General features: G+C 43.5%; 1 protein-coding gene across 1 annotated transcript in view; it reads left to right on the plus strand.

Annotated features, from left to right (window-relative positions):
- Positions 1–10,719, plus strand: part of LOC147698301 (E3 ubiquitin-protein ligase TRIM56-like) — a 62,034-nt gene that overhangs the window by 47,635 nt on the left and 3,680 nt on the right. The gene's annotated exons all lie outside the window — the stretch shown is intronic.

Consider the following 10,719-nt stretch of genomic DNA (forward strand, 5'->3'; position numbering starts at 1 on the left):
GCAGCACGGAGGTCACTCCTGATAACAGGTGAGTAAATCTGAATTTGTAGTTGTGCTGATTTATAGGAATTTTTTAAAGTACAAAAAATCAACACTTGGAAACTTTTCTGCTGGAAGTCACACCATGGATTCCTATGGCAGGAAATACAAGTTACTGGTGAGTAAGCTTAATTACTTTTCATGGTCAGTGCTGGGCTAAAAGATGCAGCACTGGGTTCTCTCCTGATAACAGGTGAGTAAATCTGAATTGGTAGTTTGGATGATTTTAGGGGAATATTTGTACAATGGTGAAGGAAGGAAGTGGGTCCTGAGGTGACGTGTGCAAATACGCCCTGTGGCACATTTAAGTTGTGGGATTAAGTGTTCTTTAATCCGGAGGTCCCCTGGGGGCCAACTAGCCCACCAGGTACCACTAGTATGCGCCAGCAGGCTACATTGCAGAGGTGTTCAGAGGCCACGCCCCTTTTTACAACACTCTGCAACGCAGCTCCGTGGCGCTTATTAGAGGTACCTGGTGGGCTAGTTGGCCCCCGGGACTCTCAGTATTGACAAGGAATTAATTCCCCAACTTAAACTATGCCACAGGGTGTGTTTGCGCACATGTGACCTCAGGCCCCGCCCCCTCCCTTCACCACTGTGCAAACGCACCCTGCGGAGCATTTTAAGTTGGGGGATTAACTCCCCTTGAATACTGAGGGTCCCTGAGGTGCACCTAGCCCACCAGCTACCTCCAGTAAGCGCCACAGATGCGTTGCAGAGGTGTAAAAAGGGGCGTTGCCTCTGAACACCTCTGCAACGCCGTCCCCTGGCACATACTGGAGGTACCTGGTGGGCTAATTGGCCCCCAGGGACCCCCAGTATTCAAGGGGAATTTGTTAAGGGGCTTGTTTGCAGAGTGGTGCAATAAGGGGGCCTGGCCTCGGCCACATTCCTGTTTTTACAAATATTTTTGATGGAAGAAATGGGACTGTGTAGCCTCTCCTTCTAATTTTTTTTTTTTTTTTTCATGATTGAATTTAACTTCGAATTCCCCGGTCTTAATTGTTCACTAGAATGTAGTAGCAGCATTATTTGTAGTTTGCCATTGATTTTGTTCCAGTTAGCCCTTATGTATGATTTAATTTTGGATTTGATACTCCGTTCTGCTGTGTGCATGTAAAGTCCTTTCAGAGCTGGTTTAAAGTGGTCCTGTTTAAGGTTTAAAAATATTTTGTTAAGCTTGTTTTTTTTTTTTTTACTTTATCTGTAAGCAATTAGCTCGTTATTGATTTATATGAAGCAGTACTGTCATCCCATCACTTTGTCCCAAGTATTAGTTGGATACCTTGAGGTTTTTACAAAGTTTAAGCTAGAAGTTTAAACCTAGGTTAGAATGTGATATTAATAACTTTTACATGATTTGCTAAAATGTATCATTTAACTTCATTTTCTTTGTATCGCTTCATGAAGTACTACAAAGGGACAGTGGACAATAGCCGTTTCTTAAGCAGTACAGCATGCTCTGTCTGTCCAGTACCTTCATCTATGGGGCACAGCTTGCACCATGCTGTTTAGACCAATGTAGCATTCAGCAGTTTCCCTTCCTGAAAAGTTTCTGCATGGTATGGTCTGCTGTCTGGGTTTTTTTTTTTGGGGGGGGGGACTGTGCCTACAGAAATAAGCCACGAGCTGAAAGGTCATGTTGCTCTATTCTGCTGGATTTATCTCAGTATGTTATTCTGGGACTAGCTGTGTACCTCAAATAACATCTGGTTAAAATGTGAACCATCTGCCTTCAACCTAGTCTACAAAGAGCTTACAGAGCAGTTGGCCAGATCATGGAACCAAAATCTGACTTTCCATAAAAGTAAGAACCTTGTCTCCTGATTAAAGAACTCGCCCGGTTTTCACATCTGCTTCCCCTATAACCACAGAAATGCTATTGAGCAAGGCCCAGAGATTGAAATGTGTGCATGTACATCTCAATGGTTTTTGGAGTGCATAGTTTCAGTTCACACAGCCAGCTTGTTTACACAATTCAGTCCTGAGTGTAACTAGTTTTTGACAATTAATTGTGGGTATAGAAAGATTCTAGGTGGCTCTTTACTTGACCAAAAATTAAGATCCTGTTTTCATGCATGGTTTTGTCATCCTTTTAGTACGGTGGTTTAGAGGTTTTAATAAGGTGTACCACTTCAATGTAAAAGTGTGCGGGGGGGCTAAGAATATTTATTCACAATTCTCTAAAATTGTTAGGTAGCTCTAAAGATATGTAATATAAACAAATTCACAATTGCAAACATGCTATGAGTAGCCTGGGTGTGGGCGTAGTTCGCTAACTAGCACTAAGAGTAGCTACGCAAAGTGCACTTCGCACTTTACGAGCTAAGCGTAGCACTACGCAAACTGCGTAGTATGTTCGCACTGTGCAAGATGTCATTTTCAATGACTGCACAGTGCGGACAAGCATCCGGCACTGTGCAATCAATGACTGCACAGTGCGGACAAGCATCCGGCACTGTGCAATCATTGTAAACTGCATCTTGCACAGTGCGAGCTGTACTTTTCTGCCGCTCCAAGTAGATTTTTACTCGAGCTGCAGCTTTCTCAACACGGACTGGTAGTTTCTGCTTGCGAGCATGCGCAACCACTCTCAATGAGAAACCCGACCTCCCCACTTTGAATCTCGCTTGGAGGTTTATTTTCCATGCTCTCGATCGGCAACTTGATGGTGCTGATTGCGAACAAGGAAAAAGTCTCGCGAGGATGTCACTTTGCTTGCTCGCCATCGCCAACTTGATGCGGAGGAATGCGAGGAAGCAAAAAATGACTGCTGCACTACGCTACTCATGTTTGCACTGTGCTACATGCAGTTTGCATAGTTCCGCAAACTACGCAAGCGGCGGGGTAGTGCTTTGCCCAGGGTTACTGGCCACCCATATTGGGGGTGGCAGTGGTATCCACATAGTGCACGTTTATCAAAGCAAGGGGTGGGAGGCACATTAAGGATTTGGAGTTGACAACCACTTTGATACCTACTATTAGCCAAGACCAGAGTGACAATGTTGTGTTGGACCCCAGAGTACCACTGTCAATCATCATTTTGCACTTTATGGGGAATTTTACTGTTAGAAAAGTGACCGTGATTCATCTTGCAAAGGAATGGTCACAAGGCTGATAGAGGACACCAATAGTTCCATTTTATTTATAAAAAAAAAAAAAAAAAAAATCCAGTTAGTATTAGCCCATGTGTTATGCATTCACTCACTGGCTGGAAGTTTGAACAGGAGATCATGTTCTCCCGCTAATCACTACTTTTATTTTCGGTATATTCAAAGCAGCACGAGGACATATAAAAGCCTGTCTTATTGATGGCCACAGGTATGCCATTGAGTGGCAACCACCAGGTTGGATTGCTGGATAAATACAGCGGTGTGTGGCACTGACCCCTAGCCCTAATAAAGTTGCTGGCCATGTAAGACAGGCAACGAAACATGTTGGCTTCATATAGGTTAAAACGAGGCTCAACAGCATTGTGTTGATTTTAATGAGCAGATACCCAGCAACAAATAAAGAATATCATTTAGCTAGAGGTATCCAACTCCTTTTTAGCAGGGAGGAGCATTGAATAGCGGTTCTCTCACCCAGGGGGTTGGTCAAATATAGATGTAAGCAGTTGGGATCACATTTGAGTTCTTACGAACCACTTACACTTTTTTCACTGTTCGTTAAAAGTTGGAAGGAGCCAATAAGTGGAACAAACTGACGAGTACTAGTCAGCAGTTCCCTGGTGGTTGCTCCCATGAGGTTCCTTCCTTCCTCACATACATTTTTTCACTACACTCTGAAGTGTTTGGGAGGTAGCAATACATGGAGACACAGACACGCAGAAGTTTTAACCGAAAGAATTGAGGCACACCCTGTCTAGGAAAGTAAATGTGTTGCAGATTTGGAATAGCTCCGCACAATAGTAGGCAGGTGATGTTATGAGCACTCTTGACAACCGGGACCAGGTTTCTTTGTTGTGTATATTCAAAGTCTATCTAGAGTTCTTGGAGATAAACCACAGATTAATAATCTATATGCATTGGGGGTTCGATTCACAGAATAGCATTCAGGTAAAAGTGTCTGCTACTCGTCAAAGTCCATAAATGATTGAACTAGCTTGCTCCTGAAGTTATTGTCTGGATACGCTGATCAGGTTTAGCCTTCCTTCTTGGAGGGAAGACCGGTTAGGCTATGTAAAACCACATTCCCAGTGGGTGGGGGAAAGGAGTTTTGCATACCATCAAGATTTTTACTCCGGACAGGCTTGTCTCCGCTTGCATTTATTGTCTCTCCAGTTAGATTTGCGGAGCCATAGAATTGGGCATGAAATGCAGTTATATGCATCTCTGGTTGACTATATAATATTCGGAACGAGCGTTGCCAATAGTCTATGAACATGTCCGGTGACTTGTGCATAAGGCATAGCAGGAAGAAATGCGTTGTTTATTTTTAAATGCTGTGTACATGTCTGTGTGTGTGTATATGTCTTCAAGTGGTGAATTACAATCTCTTTGCCAGATGCAATAAATGCAAGTCCTTTGGAAAGTAAGGGTAACTAAACGAAGTTCAGTAATTATCTAGGGCTTGTAGGGTTTGGAATGCAACCAGGAAAGCTTAATGGGGAAGGTTTATAGTCTGAAATTGGGTACAGTGCAAAGATTATATTAACAAAGATTTCCCCCCCAGAAAATGTTGCAGTGGAAATTCCACGTTTCCATTTTTCTTTTCGAGGGGAAACCAAATAAGCAGTCTTCCCCCGTCCCCTCCCCCCAACCCCCTGCCAGATATTCATCCCTGCAAATTGAGTGCATTTATTTGTAGCACATTCACGCATTCTCATATTTCTGAGAAAAAATATAACCTGATCCGAGGTTAACCATACAAAAGACCTAGAAATAACTCTGTAGGTAGACAGTAAGAATTTGCTCTGAGTTGCTCATGAAATCGGAGGACCTCTCAAATTAGAGGTTGCCCCACTCAAGAAATTACTATTCCACATATGGATTAACTCCCTCAAAATGATGAAAGCAGGGCATCTCTAGTGACTGCTTTCAAAATGACTGTGTGGGTGTATAATGCTGCAATAAAATTGAATATTAATTATGCCATATCCTCTTTGGTATGCACATTTGCTTCCCATTGACCTGCTTACATTTTGGAATAAGAATTCTTCCCTTGCTCTAGCCCATTGGTCTTCTGAAGGCAAGGATTTGCCCAGGCCGTGTGCCACTCTTTCATTGGTCATGCAGTGATTTCCTTTGGTAATGCCATAAATCCCTAGTTATGAGAAAATGCCCCCCCTTTCACATGGCCACTTCTCATTTTTGCTAAATTCTATTCAGGTGTTTAGAGACTGCACACTGGGTTCTACCTCCCAGTGTGTGCTCCTACACTTAAATATGTTAACACGGGATTAGCCAGTTTTTACAGGTTTTAACAATCCTGTAAGGTCCTAGTATATGGTGTAAACACTACATCCATGTCATGGAAAGTGAAATGTTACCTCTGAACTCCAGCGCTTAAGCCATCACTAGTTTTAACACGTAATGTGACTCCAGGCTTGCCAATGTAGCCTAACTGCTGCTGTCTGACCTGTCAAAAGAACCCCTTAGGCAGAGGAAAAACCTTCCTTTCAAATATTAGTCACCGTTAAGTTGACCTTGTAGCCCACGAGGTAGTGTGCCTAGCATGTAAAATGAGACCTGTAGAAATGTAATGTTGTGATATCCTCACATTGGCAAGCCTTCCAAAAGCTCCATTCACTGTGAAAGTTGATGGGTCACCTACAAGGAATAGTAGAGTACAGATTCATGTATTAATTTTGCTAGCTAGGGTTTGGGACAAGGTAGAAATCGTTCAGCCACTATTGTGTCTATTTATTATTTATTGAAAATAATCCAATTATATAATGAAGTTAGTAGTTGGACATGGCTCTTTCTGCAGGGTCATCACTAATATTTTTTTACCCTTCTGTACCAGTTTGTTGGCTTTTAGGACTCTGAATACGAACACTGAAAACCAGAGCTAAAGTGCTTTTACTTTCTTCTTTACACATGGTAGAATTGGGTTGCACTGAATTAGCACACTGAATTTACATTTAGATCCCCAATGGGAGTAGTATCGTTGCCCAGGCCCAGCAGCAACAGGCAAATGCTTATTGGGCTACTGGATATTTAGGCAGACTAAATTTAACTTTCAAAATGTTATTTTTGCTAAACATTTATCATAATTCACACCACTAGTAAATTGGAATGTTGATATATTATAAGTGGTGGTTGAAACCTCTGTAGCTTATCCCAAATCTAAAGTTGCAAACTTTTTACTTTATCTAAAAGTTAGTTTTCCTCATGGAATAAGTTACAGTAGTGAAAATGGCATTATGGGTAATTTACTGTATGTGCCTGAAACACTAAACTCTAGCATATGCTATTTTTTTAATAAAATGCATTCTACTTTATGGGCTACATAACCTGCTTAGGGGAGACTTGGCTAATATTTAAAAATGTGGATTATTTTCCATCAAGAGTAAATCTGCAGTCAAACCAGTTAAAATAAAGTATGAAACAGTCTGGCTACACAGGCTAGCCCTAAGCTATATTTTGTCAGTTGTATCAACGGCACATTATATGCTGTAGCAAGCGCGCTATTTAACCTTCCATTTTTGTTGTACCATACCCTATATAGCTTTACTAAAAACCAAAGTATTCCATTTGGGCATTACCCAATGCTACATCATCTAGAGCACATACATGTGGGACTATATAGCAGTGCTCCTGTGTAGAGTTAAAACCAGTATGGGTGCGAACACAGTTTTTTCTTAATGAGTTATGTAATATGTGACGTCCTCAGCAGTGCATTGTGGGGGCGCAAGTTAGTTACCTCCACTAACTATAATGGCAGAATTTCTCCGGTTTTGTGTGAGTGAAATGTCCAACTAACTAGAACGTCCCTGAAACCCGTGGCTTTTTTCAGTGAATTTCAAAGGTTTTTTTAATGTGAATTACTAACTATGCCTACAGAGGTTGGACGTGCAGAAAGATGAAGAAAGGTGAAGAAAGAAGCAAGATAAACGCAAAAAGAACTGACTGGTGCAGAAAGAGGCCTTATTGCAATGTCTCCCTGTGTCCCACCTTTTGCTGATGGTATATGACTTGAATAACCAGGCCTGGAGCCAATGCTATGCTGAAAGACACTTAGAATACAGTGAAACACACAACATACACTGGGGTACACTGAGTTGGGGTACCCCGTGATTGGTGTGACCTCCCCTGTAAGGCCCTAGAACATATTGGGGCAGGGGGATTAAAAATAGCAAGTCAGAGGTGCCGAACTAAGCAAGACCAGTGCAGAAAGAACCAACTGAGTTGCAGGTAGAAGCAAGAGGGGTACAGAAAGAGGCAAAAGTGCAGAAAGATGCAAGAGCAGAAAGAAGCAAGATAAGTACACAATGCAACAGAGGTGCAAAAACAGGTCAAGATGGAGAAAGAGGAGAGCTGGAAAAAGCCAGAGGTGCTGAAAGGGGCAAGCGGTGTGCAGGAAGAGGTGAGAGAAATATAGAAAGAGGCACAGAAAAAAGAGGCTTGTGCACCAGTAATAAAAATTTAACACCCACATTTAGCAATAAGTAACACGTGATCATTCCAGCTTTGCAAAGGTCCTTCCACCACACTGTGACGCATGTAGCTGAATTTTTGGCAATATTTTAGCTAGAAACCAGGCTTTTTTTTGTTCCAATCTGCAGATTAGGCAGCAGAATATGGAATGTTTGGCAAATGTGAAAAATTATGTGAAAATTGGTGCAGGCGAACAGTCCCTTATTTCCAGTGGCCCTGCTCTGACTAGGTCCAGAAGTGCTACTCTGTGGTTCCTTCTTTTTTGTCTCATTGAGTATATAGTTTAGCTTTTATGGAAACGAGGAAGACTAAACTTGAGGTTACCAGAACACAGACTACAATACCACATAATTTCTCTCCAAAACACTTAATCCCACCCCACATAATTCCTATACACTAAACTACATACTTTCTATTCACATAATTTCACTGCACATCATACCATGTAATTCCACTACACACAATGTACATCCATTCTACACCAATAAACATTAGTAAAACATTTTTACATTTGCAATGCTAATGGCTCTAACTCTCGCAAATGCAAAATCTATTACATTGTAAATGCTTCTTCAACTAGTAGTCATGTTTGCAGAGTGGTGGAGAAAGGGGGCGAGGCCTCGGAATAAGTTTTAGCAATCCCACGGTGTGGGACTTAGTGGAGGTAGCTAGAGGGGTAGTCGTCCCCCATGGACATCCTTCGGGCTGACTACTCCTCCTATTACTTCCAGTAAGTCCCACACAGCAGGATTGCGAAGTTCTCGTAGTAGGCCACGCCGCATTTGCCCACCACTCTGCAAACGCGCTCCCTGGCGCACTCTTGGATGGGGATTGAAGTCTCCTTCGCTGCTGGGGGTCATTAGGGGCCAACAAGCCTACCTTGTACCTCCAGTATGCCCCACACAGTGGGATTGTTGAGAGATGGATACAGGCCTTGCCCCCTTTCTCCACCACTCTGCAAATGCGGCTCCTGGCTGCTCGGAGATTGATATCCACTTGCGTCCTGAAGTGTTTGCTGAGTGATGTAAAAAGGTGCATGGTCTCAGACCACCTCTCAACATTCCCACTTTGTGGGGCTTACTGGAGGTACCTTGTGGCCTATTTGGCCCCCAGGGACCCTTGGGAATGAAGGAGAATTAATCCCCAACTCAGAACTGGTGCAGGGAGGCGGCGGGGCCTCAGGTGAGATGCAGGCTTTTATTTAAAAAAATAATTTTAGAAGGCTGGTTGTGTGGCCAGCTCTTTTATCCCCCTGGGGCATTCCCCCTTTTTTTTTTTGCACCTCCCCTTGGCCACATTTAGCCCTGGTGACCAAATCCCACTGGGGCCTGGCTAGCCTTGTTGTTTTGGGGGAGGGGGCTGCATGGCCCCTCTCCTAAGGCTTTTTATGGCGCTAGGGACCCCATTCCCCAGGGGTGGCCCTCAAGTTTGGGACTGGTGGGAGCCCAAATGCCCCCATAGTCCGGCTCCCCACCATGCAGCTCCCCTTGCCCAAAAGTAATACTACTTTGCTTTCCTGCTCTCCCTTACCTTAAGTGAGAGCTCCCGCCCTGCCATTGCAACCAGCAATGTCCCGGGGGTGTGCGCAACAGGACATGGCAGAAGCCATCCCTGGGGGGTGGTACCCAGGTTCATGAAGGGCTCCAGGAGAGTATCTGTGCAGCCCCCCTCCCATAGTGTACAAATTCCTTTGAAGGTGGTGGTCTTGGGGGGGGGGGGGGGCTCATGAGGCCCCCGGCCTTTAATTAACAAAAGCCCAGTCGAGGTGGCTGTCCCTGGGGCTTGGGGTGCCTGTGAGGCCCCCTTCCACAAAATTACAAAGACCCGGGAAGGAGGCAGCGTGCCCCAGAGCATAATTAAAGGCCCAGGGAAGTGGCAGACCCAGGGACATGGGGGGGCTAACTAAACAAGCCCCAGGGGCACCCAGCATTAATTTGGCTGAATGTTATATTTCTTTCTTTTTTCAAATGTTTTTTTTGGCTGTGGGGGTCCTTGTGGGACCCCCTGAGCAGGACTAGGGAGCCAGGGTGTCTCTACCCTGCCCCCTTTTTCTTGTTTTTTTTAACCTTTATTTTTCTGTTATTTTGTGTTGACACATTCTGGTTTGGAGTGTTGGCATCTAATCAGAATGAAGCTCGGGCGGATTTGCGAATCCTCCTCGATGCTCAGATATATAAATTTATTTTGCAACAACAATGGACATTGAAAAAGCTAAGGCAAAACGAGTCTGTTGGGGGCGTCTGCACTAATAAAGTATTGCTCCTATGTGTGCTTTCTACTTGGTATCATAGATTTTCCGATACTTGTTGTTGCAGTTTACGTGCGGCTCACCACCGCTGGAGAGCACCCAGGAGGAATTAAGGAGCGGTGGCTTCCTGTGCTGTAAAACAATATATATAAATTTATATATACTCCCCCCCCCCCCCAGTAACTTGCACTTATAAATTAGTGTCTACCCTATTATTTTTGTTTGTTGAGGGGAGGTATGGACACCTGCCTGAAAGTTACTTTTTTTGACTTTGTGAATGCCCAAATGTAGGAAAGTCACTCTAAATATCAGTGCCCATGTAAAGTTTCTCACAAAATCTTAAGCTACCTTTGCAACTACTAGCCTTGTTTGTCTGGAAGTTTATCAGCAAATTCCGATGGAAAATTCATCCTGGAAAGCTGCCTGCTCTTTTCACTCATCATGGCTAAGTTTTGCGATTGGACACCAGCCATATTCCATCCTACCCTGTGAAAAACTGGCTAAAGCAATGAAGCACAGCTTCTATGTAATTTACACACACACCATCAAGCTCCCTTTAACTACTGGCCTGCTTGTAAAAAACATATCTCAGTTGATGCTGATGGAGCTTATTAAAAATTTTGTTGAATTTCCCAACCTTGAGGTTTTAGTTTTGAAATGTGGTGACTAAATGAATGATGTCTGGATTTTTTTTATGCCACGAATATTATTTACAAAGTTATTGTTGCGGAAAAGAAGTCTAGCTCCTCTTCCCTCTGGCAACGTTTTCCACTGAACACGACTTTCCACAATCCTCCTAGCCCACATACCTTACCCCTCACTGCAACCCAC

This window comes from Lissotriton vulgaris, chromosome 8 (genome assembly GCF_964263255.1).
Source record: "Lissotriton vulgaris chromosome 8, aLisVul1.2, whole genome shotgun sequence".
Classification (NCBI taxonomy): domain Eukaryota; kingdom Metazoa; phylum Chordata; class Amphibia; order Caudata; family Salamandridae; genus Lissotriton; species Lissotriton vulgaris.